The sequence below is a fragment of the Solanum tuberosum genome, unplaced genomic scaffold, assembly GCF_000226075.1.
Source record: "Solanum tuberosum cultivar DM 1-3 516 R44 unplaced genomic scaffold, SolTub_3.0 scf00002, whole genome shotgun sequence".
Taxonomy (NCBI): Eukaryota; Viridiplantae; Streptophyta; class Magnoliopsida; order Solanales; family Solanaceae; genus Solanum; species Solanum tuberosum.
This window is the reverse complement of record NW_006238928.1, coordinates 6,285,304-6,302,224: the sequence shown is the minus strand read 5'-3', so window position 1 is coordinate 6,302,224 and position 16,921 is coordinate 6,285,304. Positions and strand designations below refer to the sequence as shown.

The window sequence follows — 16,921 nt, the reverse complement described above, 5'->3', positions numbered from 1 at the left end:
ACTCTACCCCTAGGTAACGTCAGGGCACACTTGTGCAATGCATCGGTGGCATCCCATAATACCGCGGGATTTATCACCTTAATCAACCATATCATGGAAGGAAACTATAGAAACAATCCAGGGTAAGCATACATCACATAAGAGGACACTTCATAAGTAGCTTCAAGTCATACTTGTGCCATGTCCAAATGACATCCCATACTACCACTCACACTAAGTATTTCCTTAGGCTAGATTACTCAATGCTTACTATTTATCATTCTAATCTATCAAAGAATAGCACACTACTAGGCTAACCCTAACTACCATGAAAAACACACTATCATGCAATCCAAGCTATCCAAGGAAGAATACAAGTATTCCAACCTAACTACATTGCAACATTCAACATGATGCAAGCTACCCTTTGGGGAATATGAATCCTTAGCCCTAAGCTATTCTGAGTAGAGTATAAATCATCAATCCTAAGCTACCATGAAATGGTCTTGGCCTAGCCAAATAAAGCTACCATGAAGGCATCCTTGCAATACTATTTCATGTTACCCTTAGGAGAGTCTAGATCCTCCATCCTAGCCTACCATGCCTACTCTAGTGAAAGCTACGATGAATAGAATCCCACAAATGCTAATTCAAGCTACCATGAAAAGCATCCTCGCAATGCTAACTCAAGCTAATCTTAGGAGAGTATGGTTCCTCAATCAAGCTACCATGAGAACTTATACCTTGGGCTACAATAAACAAGCTATACATGAAGGGACCATATGACACAACTTCAAGCTATTCTATTCTAAAATACTTTTATTTATTTTATGTGATTAACCTTTCATTCTAGATCATTCTATGTGACAAGACCTTTCACATTCTACATACAAGCATGTACATAGTACAAGATAGGTCATGTGGGTAAAATCCTTTCACAATAACTCTAACCTCTAGTGTATCATTTATTTGCAAGATACTCATCATATTAGACGTATTCTATAAGCCCCAGTGATCAACATTATGACTTCAATCCCTACTATCAATCTTTACTCCACATTCATCTTACTAGACTAGATCACAAGTCATATTAGTCACAAGCCTTTATCATAGGAAATTCTATGCATAATCCATCATAAAGTCCCAAATTCTATCATTACAATTCATGGTCTATCATACATTCAGAATTCTAGTTCAATTCATGATTTCATATTCTTATTCTTGACTATGTTCTATACATGATAACAATTCTAAAGAATCTATCAAGAATCATCAATTTCTCATCAAAGGGCATAAACTCACATAGTTTGATTTCTAGGGTTAATCATGGAATTCACATAAATTCTTCATAATATCATGAATCAACACTAAATTAATCAAATATAAGTATTATCCAACCAATTGGAATCATACCCATAGAAAACCCAGACATTGGAAGTAACCCTATCTTAGATTGGGGTTCTTATTCACAAATTAGGGGAAATTTTAGGGGAATCTACGGGTAGAAGAACCTAAAGATGAAAATATAAACATACCATTAATCAAATCCCTAGAAAAAGATCTTAACAATGGACTTTGTTGTTGACCCAAGCTTCAAGCTCTATCTTCTTTTTCAGTGGAGGTTTTCTAGAGAGTGAAATATTCTTTGGAGGAGATGAAGTTAGGTTTTCTTTTGGATTCTAGGTAGAATAACTTAATTAAGGGAAACTTAGGTCTAATAAGCTTATATACTTGCTAGGAAGGGAATAAAATAATTCAGGGTAAAATTTGGAAAAGAACTAAGGACCCTTAAAGTTTCAACCCAAAACTTACTAGTCTTCACGACATACCTCGGCCTTTGCACCCATTGGCTTGCCAAGGGGACTAGACGACAGGCCTAATTGGCCCTTGGCTTGCCTAAGTTTCCAGTAGGCTCCCTAAAAGGGCAGCTCACTAGGGGATGGAGGGGTTGATTTGGAAATCACCAAACCAACCGGCAAGCCCCGACTTAGCCCACACAAATTTTCAGAACCTAGGCCAAGGGGACAGCCCACTAGGTGACCCCAAGTGCACTTTCTCGCTTCGCCAAGTAACTTGGGGGATCATGCTACCCAATCGCCAACAAGGCCAAAGAAGAACAAGTTGTCCTTCACTCTTCCTTGATAAGTTAGGCCCTTGCCAGCTTCCTAGGCTTGACAACCCCACATACTAAGTCCTAGGTTAGTCTATAAGATCATGGGGTGTAACATATGCCTTGGCGTTCAACCACTAAACCCCTCATTCTATGCAACCCAAGTCTCATCTACGACTCTAATCCACATACATCAAACCTTAGAACCCTAGCTTGATATTATAGTTTGGTCTACTAGTTTCTGGGGCGGTACAAAAAGATGAGTTCTTGAGCCCTAAACTTTGCCTTTTTTTCCTTCTTCTTAAATGGAGGTTTTATAGAGAGAATTATTTAGGAGGGAATGATGAGTCCACAAATTGGATTCATTTAGGGCTATATTTTGATAGAAATTGTGTCCTGAAATGCTTATTTTATCTCAATCTAATGAAAACCGTTAAGTTTCAGGTATTTGAAGTTTGAAAGAAAGCTTGGACACTATGTCGCAAAAGGGAACGAAAAGGCTGAAAAGAACGAAAAAAAGAAGGCCTAAGGATCATCAAGTCCACTTGGCGAGTCACCGAAAGGTCTTACTTTTGCTTTTCTTCCACTGTGCTGAGCCTTGAAAAAAAGATCAAGTTGGCCGAAAAAGGGAGCAGTCGGCGCATCGCCGAGCAGTTCCGCGAAGTAGTACCATGCCGCCTTATAACCCAAATTACGACGATACTGAAGGGTGGTGCAAGATGGCGATGAACTACACCAAAGGGCGAATCACCGAGTTGATCGGCGATTTCGACTAACGACGCTGAACAATCCGCTGCAGCACAAATCGGTGAAAACTATAAATACTAGTTAGAGTTTTAGTTTTAGTATGTAACAATTATTATAATTTTCATATAGAATAGTAATTTTTGATATTTTTTCTATAAATTTGAGAGAGTTTTGAAAATTTGAAGAAAAAGAGGGTTTCATCTCCAAGGATTTGGACTTGGGTCTCTTGGATTCTTTATTCTTGGTCTGTAACAAGACTTAAATCTTCATATTCATTTGAATGCATGCTCATTTAGGTATAAATTTATATCTCCTGATGTGTGGCTAAAACCCCAATTCTTAGGGTGTGATTTAGTGAATATGGGTTAAGATAATTGTTGGGTCTTGCTTGATGATAATTTAATCGTAGTTTAATTGTGATTTCGTTTAGTGGTTGTGGATGAATTTAATGAATTTGTAGTTGCAAATACATATTTATTTATGTGTTTTCAGCCTGCAAGAGAGAGCTCGTAAAACTAAGACCACTAGATTGATGGCCAGTCTGAGTTGGTCGACATGGGGTTCAGCTCGAGATAGTGAACCCTAGTCCCATGTCCACACATTCAGCTCGAGAGAGTGAGTGACTTAAGGCGTAGGCTGGTCTTCATGCGGAAAATGGGTATCCGAGAGGAACGCATTTGAAACGGGGTAAGTTGCTCGAGAGAGAGCTTATCCCCCTTAAAGCTTAGCCTTGTCACAATAACTCTATGATTCTTCTATCGAAAGCATGTACCCAATAATCTAGCTTAATATGTATTCCTGTAACATCCCAAGGATCCCCTCTCATTGCTTAGAAACACTTGTTTATTTTGCTGTGTTTACCTTACTGTTGACAAAATTCCCCTATTGTTAGTTGACACTCTTGTATCACCCCTCTAATTTAAAATGTTTTTACTCGTTAATGTCTTTTTCTACGACTAGTTAGAACAAAATTTTGTTTTTCTATAAATTCTCAAAACCACTCTCTTGGGATGATCCCAACCCTTAATTGGGTTACTAAACTATTATACTAACATAGACACTTGCATAGGAAGTTGTGTCTTGATTACGGAAACATCAAAATGGCGAGTTATTTGAGAATTTTTGGGTTAGTAGATTTTGTTTGTTTTTCTTAGTTGTAGTCTACTTACCTAATTTTTAGTTTTGTTTGTTTGTTGTGTGAATATTTCAGAAAGCATAAGTGTTAATGGTAGCAATGGTAGCCAGGTAGACCACCAAGACAACATCGGGAATCTCAACGATGTCCAAGAGCCTAACTTCAATGGCCCCCATCTCATGGGAGGTGTTGGAGCCATCTGTTTGCCCCCAGCCGAGGGAAATGTAGTGTTTCACATAACAAGCATTATGTTGCAACTTCTTCAACTAAAGGGACTTTTCAGCGGACTGGCTTATGAGGATCCTCACGAGCATCTTCGAAACTTTGTAGATGTGTGCGGACCATTCTCGTTCCAAAACATCTATCAGGAGTCGGTCTGATTAAGGCTATTCCCTTTCTCATTGACGGGAGAGGTGTGCAAGTGGCTAGCCGAGCTACCGCGTAAATCCATCACTTCCTGGGAGGAGTTGGTAACTGCATTTCAAGTGTGATTTTTCCCTCCCTCGAAGATGATGTCACTGCGGGATAACATCCAGAGCTTTAAACGTCTAGAAGTAGAGCCTCTGCATGAAACTTGGCTAAGGTTCAAAAACTTGGTGCTACATTTCCCAACTCATGGTTTCCGTGATAACGTGATATCTCAGCACTTCTACTGGAGTTTGGACTCGGTAAACAAAGGTGTCGGCTACCAACTTTCACCTGGAGGCCTGATTCAACAACCATATGTAGTAGCAGCCCAACTTTTAGATGGTATGATGACCATCAATAGGGCATGGTACACCCATGAAGACCAAGTCTCCCCTATCACATTCAAACTATCCAAGGAGCGGATGGACAAAGATAATGAGAGAGACCAAAACATGGCCAAGATCAAGACACAGCTTCATAGTTTATCCAAAAATGTCATGGAGGCCGGTGTCCGTGGTGTCAATCCTGTGGGGGTCGGGTGCGCAAATCTTGAGAAGGAGAAATTCAAAGCCTTATAAAATGAGGAGGCGAACTTCCTAGCCAACCAAGGTGGTGGTTATCTTTCAAACAGCCCAAGGTAGGGTGGTAACCAAGGTTGGGGTAGAGATGAAGGATGGAAGAATCATGAATGGAGGGACCTAAATCCTAATTGGAAGGATAGAGAGAAGGAAAAATATGTACCTCCCCATGAGCGGCAAAAGCCAAAAGATTCGGAGGGTGGTAGTTCTGAGGATTTGCTTTCACGTATCCTCAACAAAGTTGAAGTGTTAGACAAAATGATGAAAGGCATGAAAGAAGAGGTTTCTACCCTTAGCCAGACCGTTACCTCCCATTCTGTTTCAATCAAGCAGTTGGAGACCCAAATGGGTCATATAACGTCTCACCTTAATCTGAGACAGCAAGGGGGTTTGCCTAGTGATATTGTGGCTAACATCAAGAGTGAGGTTCGAATGTGGACTTGTGTCGTGCAACGACGTTAACCCCTTTAATTGCTTTCTTATTTCTGGATAAAATAATGGTGTGTTGATTGTGTAGATGGAAGTGTGGAGAGTGAACGAAAAGTGTAGATTGGGGAGAAACAGAGGTAATCAGCGAATCACCAAACGGTTCGGCAACTTAGAACTAGACCACCGTTAGACTCAATTCCATCTTGCATTGGAGTCTGTAAAACTCGGCGATTACAGCAAATTATTGGCAAAACGCCGATCGTGTCAGCGATCCCGATAGAGACCGCCGTTTGGACCCCCAACTTGAACCACAGGTTTTGTAAATTTTGGCGAAAAAGCTAAACAGTCGGCGTTCCACCGAATCAGTAGGTGAGCTGGACTAATGTCGCCGAGTGGGTGAGAACTGGACGGTTTTTGTAAGCCAAAGGCTTAAAAGTTTCAACTTCATTCATTTCCCCTCACTTTTTATCTGCCCAAACTCACACATGTACTCTATTTTCAATATCTCTACACTTTTAGAGTATTTTAGTTATTGATTTGTGTTGACTTGGATAACATTGTGGCCTAGCGAATCAATCCATTTTAGTCACCAGGAAAGGTTGGTTCCCAAACTCTGAGTTCTCTCAACGATTTTGGACCAAATGCAATGATATTACCTTGTTGATTTGCGCTGGGTTTCTCTGGTAGGATTAGAATATTTGTCTGCCTGTTAGATTTGCAAATTTTGCCTGTACTAAGTTAAATTGTTAATTCCTGAAGGTTGTGTTTTTGTTAAAATGACTTAAAATTTGTGGGTTGAGCATGATTGTTACTGGGTCTAAGCCTAATTTGAGTTGTGCATACCTTAGTTGTGTTTTTGAGGGTCGCAGGGTTGAATTCGGGAAAGTGGGTCGAAAGCAGGCACGTTGAGTCATTTGGAAAGCTGGGTCAAGCTCATCGAACCACTCGGTGGTTCTCCTACAATCCCCATCTCACCTTTAATTATAAGCTAATTGTGATGTTGAATTATGTAATTTTTGGCGAGCCGCATGACGTCGCCGAAAGCATTCGTCGTTTCACCGAAAAACTTCTGGTTCGCCCTTTGTGTGCATCCTTATATTCTCTATGCACTACACTCGGCGAACCGCCTAAGTAATTACGCACTTTGCCAACTGGTTCGGCGAAGTGATGCTGAAATTAAACTACATTGTTTTTCTTTTGTCCAAATACTTTTGAACTTTTTCTCGAAGCTTTGCAGAAATGGCTGGACGAAAAGTAGCAGGAAGAGATACGCCACCCCGACAAACAATAGAAGAAAATTTCAGGAAAAATACAAACGCAACAAATCCTTCCAAAATGGATGATGAGGTCAAGAAGCCCAGTGCTAGAAAGGGAACAAATCCCCAAGACCCCACTACTCCCTCGTGGAAACGTGGATTCTTCATAGCAATCCACTCATTTTTGGCGGCTAATGACTTGGACAATCTTAGTAAGTCAACTGCCGCTGAATCTTCTAAAGAAGCTCCGGGGGCCATTATCAAATTCCAGGTTGACACATCGGGGACTGATGCCTAGACAGATGGAGCGAATGTGTAGACAGGATTTCTACCACCCTCTCTGTTTTTCTTCATTTTTATAGTCTGGATACTCTATGATAATTGCATTTGAGGACAAATTGCTTTTATTTGTGATGAGGTGAGGCCCACCTTTTGTGTGCTATTTGTGACTCGTGTTTTCGCTTATGTATTTCGCCTTTGAGCTATATTGTGTTAACACTACAACATTTTAGGCCTACGGCCACCCCAGTAAAGTGTAGCCTAAACTAGCAAAAAGTGTGGCCTTTGATAAAAGGCTACACTTTTGGACATTAAGCAACGCTTTTCCGGGGGTGGCCGAAAGTAGCGTAACCTTAGAGTTTAGGCAACACTTTTCTTCAGCTACACTTAAAAGCGTAGCCTAAAAGGCAAAATGGCCACGCTTTCATGTACCTCATATAGCAACATTTCTATCTCATACAACTACACTTTCAAGTGTGGCCTTTTCTTCCTTATTGACCACGATTTTAAAGTTTTGCCTTTTCTATTTAATGTATGACAACGATTTTAAAGTGTTGCCTTTTCCATCTAGTGTATGACAACATTTTGAAGTGTAGTCCTTGACCACGTGCATACCACAATTTATAGCCCTATGGCTACACTTTTAAGTGTGGTAATACTATTTTGGCTATAAAATATTTATATGCCACAATTTCTAATTAAAAAACACCAAATTTATTTTGCAATAAATAATCTCAAGCATTAAAATGGCTAATAAGTAATTCAAACATATAGATTTGTAATAAACTTCAAAAGATAGTATGTCTTGCATACATACACACACTTATAAAGCAATATTCTAAATATGTGTACACTATAGTTCAAAATGTACTCTTACAATAGGTCAATATATTCTAGCAATGAATATATTTCACAAAATCAAACATAATGTATTTAAACTTTTACAATAGTTCAAAAAACTCTTCATCATCCACTTCAATGAGATCAAATTGACTTGTGACTCTTAAAATTTGATCACCTCCATTTCCCTACACATTTAAAATGTACAACAAAATCAGATTGCAGTAGTTATAGAAGAGGCAAGAAGTTCCACATTAATTCCAGATTGCAGCAGTTTCACATTGCATATTACAGACTGCAGATTTTTTGAGTTTACTTTGTAGATTCTGAGGCAAATTAAAACAAAATTGCAGATTACTATTCCAGCTCCAGATTAATTCCAGATTACATATTATAGTTCCAACTTGCAGATTGTAGATTACAGTTCCAGTTTGTAGATTTATTGAGTTCCAGATTGAAGATTAACAGTGTATGAATGATCGTGGATAAGAGCAACCAGTCGGTTTCATCCAAATATTATCAGCTCGAATGAGCCTAGAACTCTAGATGTTTTGAAAGAACTTCTAACTCCCCATACACATTTTAAGTTTAGATGTTTACGAAACCTTTTTTCTTGGAGTAATCTCTCTCATGTAACTAACTTAGTAGATCTTTGGATTTTTACAGACCAAAGAAAGAATCTACTGCGAGGACCATGACAATGAGCAACAAAATATTATGAATTGAGTGACATTATGTAGCCTCACAAGCATTAAATTCTGAAAGAAATATGTTACCTGAGGTCGAAGGATACGATCCATTTCCAGCACTCATGTCCATTACATTACGTATTTCTTTCTCGTTTACATCCATCAGTCTCCAGTAATAGCGAACTTGATCTTGCTAGTAAATTGTATCCGCTAAGAACTTTTCTCGATCAATACCTGCAACCAACAAATTATAACATGTTTAAGCAAGCATTCTTTCCCCAAAAGAAAGAAACAAATAATTACTCATATACGTTTACCAATGTTAAAAGAAAATGGCTTCAAAGTTTATCTGGAGCTCAGTTGCACTCTTCCTAACTACATCTAGTTGATCAATTACTTTAATCAAAAGTATATGATCATGACTAAGATTCTTGTAAAAAATTTACCCATTATACTATAGTTTGATGGTACCATAGACATTAGAGGAAACACTCATAGTATGAAAAATAAAGGTGTTACTACAATCATAATTACTACTACGTAAACTAAATGAAGAAAGGGTGTTTTTCTCGCTCGTGATTACCAATCTGAAGGGATATTATAGAAGACTCATTTGACGGAATATAAAACTTTACATCGTATTACATTTTCATTCATTTTAAGATTGTTGCCAAAACTAAACAACCCGGCGACAAAATAATGAATTAATTGAATAGAACACCAAGGAATAGAATTCACAAACCTAGCCGACTAACACTTTGGGAATACACTAAAAGACGTTATGGCCGAGGTGGCAGTTTCTTTGTATTAGATAATGTGTCACTTGGGTAATACAGTTCCTCAGAGGTGTTTTCCATGATGGTTTAAAATCATCCTGAGAATCACATATGTTTACAAGTTTCTCCTCTGCATTATGCTTGAGATATGAATTATTTTCTTGCTTAACCAAAATTTCTGTTTGAACTTATCGTGCAATGAGCTTCCAGCACATTCCAGAAGTTAGATGTACTAATTTGTCCCATATCTGTGGAAAATCCTTATCCTTTCTATAAGCTGGTGGAGCTGAATAGACAAAATTTCCATCTGATCTTAATAGGCGGTTCACTTCCTTGACTAGAATACCATATGCACCAACACCCAGGAAATTAGCGAATGAACACATGGACCTTTTTTATCCAAACTGAATATTTACCACGTGTACATGACACATAGAGCTACCAAAGAATTTTCATGCTATGTTGCTTCGACTCATTAAAAATACCACCATGTGTGTATTGGATCCTCTAAAAGCTATGCATTACCTGAGGATCCGACACGGTGTAACAATAATTTTGGAGGGTCCGAGTAACATAGTTCTCATGTAGACTATGCAGTTGTCAAGAATGGCATAATAACAGCATCATGCATAAATGCAAACTATGTTTTGTTTGGATTTGGATGGAGTTTGTAAACAAACATGATCAAGTAGAAAACAGAAGGAAAATATAAAAAATGAAAGTTGGAATTTTCATTTTAAAAGAGAGTTGTTGGTATTTTGAAACATTTAACCAATGAAATTTAATTTTTATATTTTGTGGGTCTTGGCACGTAAAAGGAGACAATCTTCTAGGGATATACTCCTGTTAACTTTTCTTTTACCATTACTATTACAGTTGGTACTGCATTTCCCAACATCAGTACAAGCACCGGGTAAATCTACCCACTAATGCTTAGGCAGAGGAAAGTCATCATAAATTTGAGATCCATTTCTTTTCATCTGCTCTTGACAGAAGAAAATGAATTCTCATAAAGCTGCAAGTTCAAGACTGACAGGTGGGAATGGGAAAGACCAAATAGATCATGCATACCTCTCAATATAGTCAGATGCCCCATGCTTGAAATGAGTTCCACCACCTGTAAACCACCAATGTTGATCCTTCTCATGCACCCAATTCTGTCCACCTCTTACCTTTGCAAGACGTGTATGGTTCACATTTCTCCGCCACACAAAGTCTTTACTAATTAGCCACCTTATAGGTATCTTATAATCAGTTGGAGGTGGCACCAAACAAAACAAGTGCTTATCAGGTGGAGGACAATGCCTCTCCAAATCTTCTTTCCTTGAAAGATCTAGTTTTGGTATAAGATCTTTAATATAAGACAATTTATGACATGGGATATACTCATTATGTTTCAAAGGACATACATTAACTCCTGTTTTAGGAATATTCAATGGTAACACCCGATACGAAAGAGACACCTTGTTTTTAAACTTCAAAGCACCTGCATTCATAATATGGATCAGAACCAAAATTATATGAAACTCAATAAAATATGGAGGAGAAATATAAAGAGGATTCAAGAATGAGCTCAAATTTGAACCTAAACCTGACCCCACCCCAACATGCATCCTTGTGTGAAAATGATAGAAAGAAAAAGACCAAATTATTTAAGGAAGATAGAATGTAGAGATCAAGAGGAACATAATTCGATAGTTGTATAGTTTGCCTCCATTTTCTTAATGTAATTGAAGTCTGTATGTCATGATAAAGAGAAATTGACAGCAAAAAATATAACATAATGGAGAAATCCTTGTCAACAACGCTGTTTAGGTTATCTGAGAATAGACATCACATGATATGAAGGGTCTGTTATTGCCGTGACATTTGAAAAAGGTACCCACATCACAGATTTCTATCATGTGGCACGCTGAACTAGAAACAGTAATTGAGATGACAAGCAGCTCAATCTCTCAGGCAATTACCATTTTTCCGTAAAAATCAAAGTTCTAAATCACATTTAGCATCAAAAAGCAGAGACAGTAAGGAAAAGGGATAAATGAGTATGTAAGCCAATACGATTATGAAATGAGTAGTATGAGAACTTTGGTTAGCTAACAACCATTAATTACTTACACATCCTTGTAAAACTTCCAATCGTTGAATATGTAATGAAGGATAATCCATGCAACGGAAACATTCGTAAAACTCGCAATGCCCTCATTTTCCAGTTCAAGTCAAGGGATCATGTTGTCATGATAACATAACCCACTGCAATAACTTAAACGTTGAAATAGCTACAATACGACACCCATAAAACTAGTAAATATATAATGTACATGTGATGATATAATAAGCAACTCAAGTAGTCAGATACCCATATAACATAAATGATACGCAATGATTATCAATTAGCTACATAATAACCTGCATAAGTAACATCTTCAACAAGTGTAGGCTAAATATAATTTAAACCACCAGGATGCCTGGAAAATATGAAATTTGTAGATAGTATTCGCAACAGTTCCATATAAAAAATTACAATTTCATATGTATATTTTTTGAATCTTCCATGACATTATCTGGTCTTCTCAATATTGATATAAAGTTAACATCTCAAATTGGTTACACTATGAGTTTATTAGTTCTTAACGCAATTTTCATTGTTCACAATTGAAAGGGAATAAATGATATAGTCAGTGTTACATTGAAAAGGAATAAATGATATAATTAAACAGCTCATCAGACAACTAAATTGCTTTTCACCTATGCTCAATATAATTAGGAAAAAATAAATAGATTCAGGAAGGACCATCAACTAGATTTGCGCATTTAGAAGTTAGAATGTATTATATTTCTTCACGACTGCTATTAAGAATCCAGCAACATCATAAGGCAGAAGGCAGAAAAAAATAAAGAGATTATACTAGGCTAGTAGGAATAAACATTTTATCTATTTGGGAAGGTATGTAATAAGGCAGAAGGAGTAGACAAAAATAGTGTGACCATGTTCTGACAATAATACTAGAAGAGAAATGTTGTAGTTTTTAACACACACAAATTGACACTTAGATTTGTCATGGCTCTCCACTCAATCACTTCATTATTTGCTCAAGTGCATTCAAAACAAACTTAATATGTCGAAAGCCAGGTGATCACGAACATACAGATAAAAACAACCAATTAAAAAGCTTAGAAAAGATAAATCTGTTTAACGATAAAAGATTTGTGCTCTGACTTTCTACATCACAACATAAACTAGAAATCAGTACATTACCTCAAAAATGTACAGAAAGTACAATGAGACGCCTTGTCATCCTTCTCCAATTTTGGGATCGCTTATTGATTCTGGCAATAACAGCAGCCTCCTCCTTGGAAATATGTTGCAATCTCTTCTCAAAATTGTCCTTTTTGGACCTAAATAAACTATTCCATATCATTGAAAAAACTCCCTTGTTTTTCTTCTTTTTTATCTTTTCTTCATTATAGTAGATGATGCCACAGGTTCAGTGTTAGCAACATCAACATGTTCTTTTGTAGGCTCAGCAGCCATTTCCTACAAGTTAAAGAGCATATATATTCAAATTATTGAAGGAGAAAGGCAACGAATGAGAGGAAAAAGTAATAGCCTTGTAGAAGCATTGAGGTTAATAGAGAAGTTTAAGTATTTCATAGTTGATACTACAATTGTACAATGTGCTTTGGAATTAACTTGGAGGGGTTTATATCGATAGTTAAAACAAGCTATTAACAATAGATACTAACTCACTCAAATGCTTCCGACTAGTAATTCCCTCTATCTCGGCTACTGAATATGCCTAGGGTTCACGATTTTCGGCACTTTCTTTCTTGCTGTAACCTATGATTTGTTCTATTCCAACAACCCAAAGTAATCAATTTCTTCTTATTCTCCTCTTCTAAACACAAAACAAAAATTCAATCAATTGACAAGAAGACTATTTTTAGTACTAGATGATTAGTAGAGTAGCTACTTAGGCTTGACGAAATTTGTATCAGGGAGAAGAGAAGCATATGTATCGTCAGCTTCATCTCTTCAGTTCTTTAGAGAAAGACGACTTAACTTCAGCTCAGTTCTTCAGAGAAAGATGACTTAGCTTCAGCTGGTATATTCAACATTCAAGAGAAGAAACAAACTTCCTAGACTCCCAAAAATCAACAAAATTCGTATCAACAACACACGAATATCAAAACCCTAAGTTAAAATTTAGACTTTCAAAGATACACAAGAATATCAAAACCCTAAAGCTAGAATTTAAACTTTTAAAGATAGAATTTCTTACCTGATAAACCCTATTCCAACAACCCTAAAGCTTTAAGACGTGAGGCGTGTTCATGTGTGAAGCACTTTGTTCATCTATGAAATTCGACGGAACAACTCTTTAACAAAGAATCTGTGAGGAAATTTGTGTCTTCAACAAGGAATCTGTGATCAATTTTGATGGAAATCTGTGTGGGAAATCGTATTGTTCTTTAGTTCTTCAGAAAAGCTATTGTTCTTCAGTCAGAGAAAAGCGTGTTTTCAGTGAGGAAAGTGACGAGATTTTTTCTTATTTGGGAGAAAACAAGTTTTAATGTTTTATTAATTTAATTTTTTTGCCCAATAAAAATTGGAGGGAGAACAAGTTTTGATGTTAAAAATGTTGGAGGCATACTAATAATTTAATGAAAACATTAAAGCCACATTTGTAAAGTGTTATTTTTACAATTATAAAAATAGGAAACTCTAAAACTGTGGCCATATATGTAAATAATTGTTGCCAATTATATCATACTGTAACAACACTTACAAACTGTAACTTATACCATGAAAGAGTACACTTTACAAGTGTTACCAATATTATCGTAGCTAAAAGTTAAAAACTTGGGCTACGCTTTGAAAGCGTCCCCAAAAGTATTTTAGGCAACACTTTAAAAGTGTTGTCCAGAATTAGTGTGGCCATAGGCCTAAAATGTTGTAGTGTAAATACTGCTTTCTGTGAATGTTTGAACTTATGACTCCTTTTTGTCTTAATTGCAAAACGACTTTGACCCTTTCAAAAAATTTTGAATTTTTGGCACATTTTTGCCACCCGCTATATGCTCTTGGATGTGGTTATTCTTTTGTAAAAACTTGAGTGTCGGTTCTGATCAATACGGATGACTTGAATAGAGCTCTCAATCGAACGAACATGAATGTACGGCTACGATGAGTCCAAATGAAGTTGCATAGACAATATGTGAACTCTTTTGCAACTCGTTATGACTAGCCTAGTATCGAATTGATTCTCTTGTGATGATCATTGCACACTAGCGTAAGTGTGGAGTCTTGTTTAACTTATAATGCCAATGCCTAGTGTGATGAGCTTACCTGTGAACTATGCATGATAGATCCTAGAATTTTTCCCTGTTGGTCCGGTCAACCAAGTGATGCTATTTGTTGATATGATCTTAGGCAACTTCGAAGAGTGTGAACCAATTTGACATATACCTCTTTTGTGACCTACCTAGTGTTTGATTCTCTCTTGAACACCCCTTGAGCCTTACCTTTCTTTGGAAGAACTTGATGAAAACTAGACCTTTATTAATCCATCACCCATAATCCTCATGAAGTTGTGGTAGTTTGATAAAGCCTGAGTTGGGGGTGTGGTGAAAAGAGAAGGTAAATCAAGAGGTGCAAGAAAGTCCATCTTACCCATGATTTTGAGAAAAATGGAACCCCTCCATATAAAAAAGAAAAGAAAAGTAAAGACAGAAAAGAAAAAGAAAAAGAATGAAAAAGAAAGTTGTGGAATAAAGTACAAAAGAAATGGGGTTTCCTAACAATTCATGGGAAGCGAATAATAGGATGACTCATCTGCACCAAACAAAATGTTGAAGGAAAAGGGAAGGAAGTGTTGTGAGCACCACATCTCATGAGCATGAAAGTCACTAAGCCTATATGACCATACATTTGCACTCAGCCCCATTACAAGCCTTGAAAAGACCTTTTTGATCCTGAGTTAGCTGAAACAAATGTTGATTGGAAAATACGAGCAAACCTATGGGTGAAATTATGTATTATGTTCTTCTTTGTGAGTGTGAGTGTTGCATCTGATTCCAAAACATTAAACTGTGAAACCTTTTGTGTGAATATGGAATCATTGTTTGTATGAAGGCATTTGAACACTCTAGTTGAGCTTGAACTTGAATTTGAAGAAAGTATTGTGAGCATGAGATTCGTTGATACTGGTGAGTCACAACTTGAATCTTTGAGTGCACATTTGATCTTTGCTTAAATAAATTTAGTCTTGTTGTGCGCATTCATGAGTGAGTCTTGTGTAGTACTGTTCGAGATACCCTTTTTGAATGGCTGAACTTGAGTTTGCTTAAGGACAAGCAAAAGTTTAAGTTGGGGTGTTGATGAGTCCACAAATTGGACTCATTTAGGGCTATATTTTTAATAGAAATTGTGTCCTCAAATACTTATTTTGTCTCAATATCTGATTAAAAACTCTTAAGTTTCAGGTATTTGAAGTTTGAAGGAAAGCATGGACACTATGTTGCAAAAAGTAACGAAAAGGTTGAAAAGAATGAAAAAATGAAGGTCTGAGGATCACCAAGTCCACTTGGCAAGTTGCCAAAAGGTCTTAATTCGCCTTTTGTTTCAGTGTGCCCGCCCAATAACCCAGAGCACGACGATGCTGAAAGCTGGTGCAAGATAGCGATGAACTACTCCAAAGGGAAAATAGCCAAGTTGATCGGCGATTCCGACTAACGATGCTGAACGATCCGCTGCAGCATAAATCAGTGAAAACTATAATTACTAGTTAGAATTTTAGTTTTAGTATGAAAGAATTATTATAAATTTTATATAGAATAGTACTTCTTGATATTTTTTCTCTATGTTTGAGAGGGTTTTGAAGACTTGAAGAAAAAGATGGTTTCATCTCCAAGGATTTGGACTTGGGTTTCTTGGATTTTTCATTCTTCGCTTGTAACAATACATAAATCTTCAGACCCATTTGAATGCAAGCTCATTTAGGTATAAATTTCTATCTCTTGATGTGTGGCTAAAAATCCCAATTCTTAGGGTGTGATTTAGTGAATGTAGGTTAAGATAATTGTTGGGTCTTACTTGATGATAGTTTAATCGTAGTTTAATTGTGATTCCATTTATTGGTTGTTGATTAATTTAATGAATTTTGTAGTTGAAAATACAGGTTTATTTATGTGTTTTCGGCTTGTTCTAGAGAGTGTTCGTAAAACTAAGACCACTAGATTCATGGTCAATGTGAGTGGGTGGACAAGAGGTTCAGCTCGAGATAATGAACCCTTGTCCCATGTCCACACACTCAGCTTGAGAGAGTGAATGGGTTAAGGCATAGGCTGGTCTTCATGCGTCAAGTGGTTGTCCGAGAGGAACGCATTTGAAACGGGGTAAGTTGCTTGAGAGAGGGCTTATCCCCCTTAAAGCTTAGACTAGTCACAATTACTCTATGAATCTTCTATCGAAAGCATGTACTCAATAATCTAGCTTGATCCGTATTCCCGTCACATCCCAAGTTTCCCCTCTCATTGCTTAGAAACCCTTGTTTATTTTGCTGGTTTTACCTTACCTGTGACAAAATTCCCCCATTATTAGTTGACACTCTTGTGTCTCCCCTCTAATTTAAATTTTTTTTACTCGTTAATGTCTTTAGCTATGACTAGTTTGAACGAAATTGTAGTTTCCTA

General features: G+C 37.1%; 1 pseudogene; it reads right to left on the bottom strand.

Moving 5' to 3' along the window:
* Positions 1 to 7,919: 7,919 nt before the first annotated feature.
* Positions 7,920 to 9,612, bottom strand: LOC102587848 (probable methyltransferase PMT6; annotated as a pseudogene).
* Between the last annotated feature and the right edge of the window lie 7,309 nt (positions 9,613 to 16,921).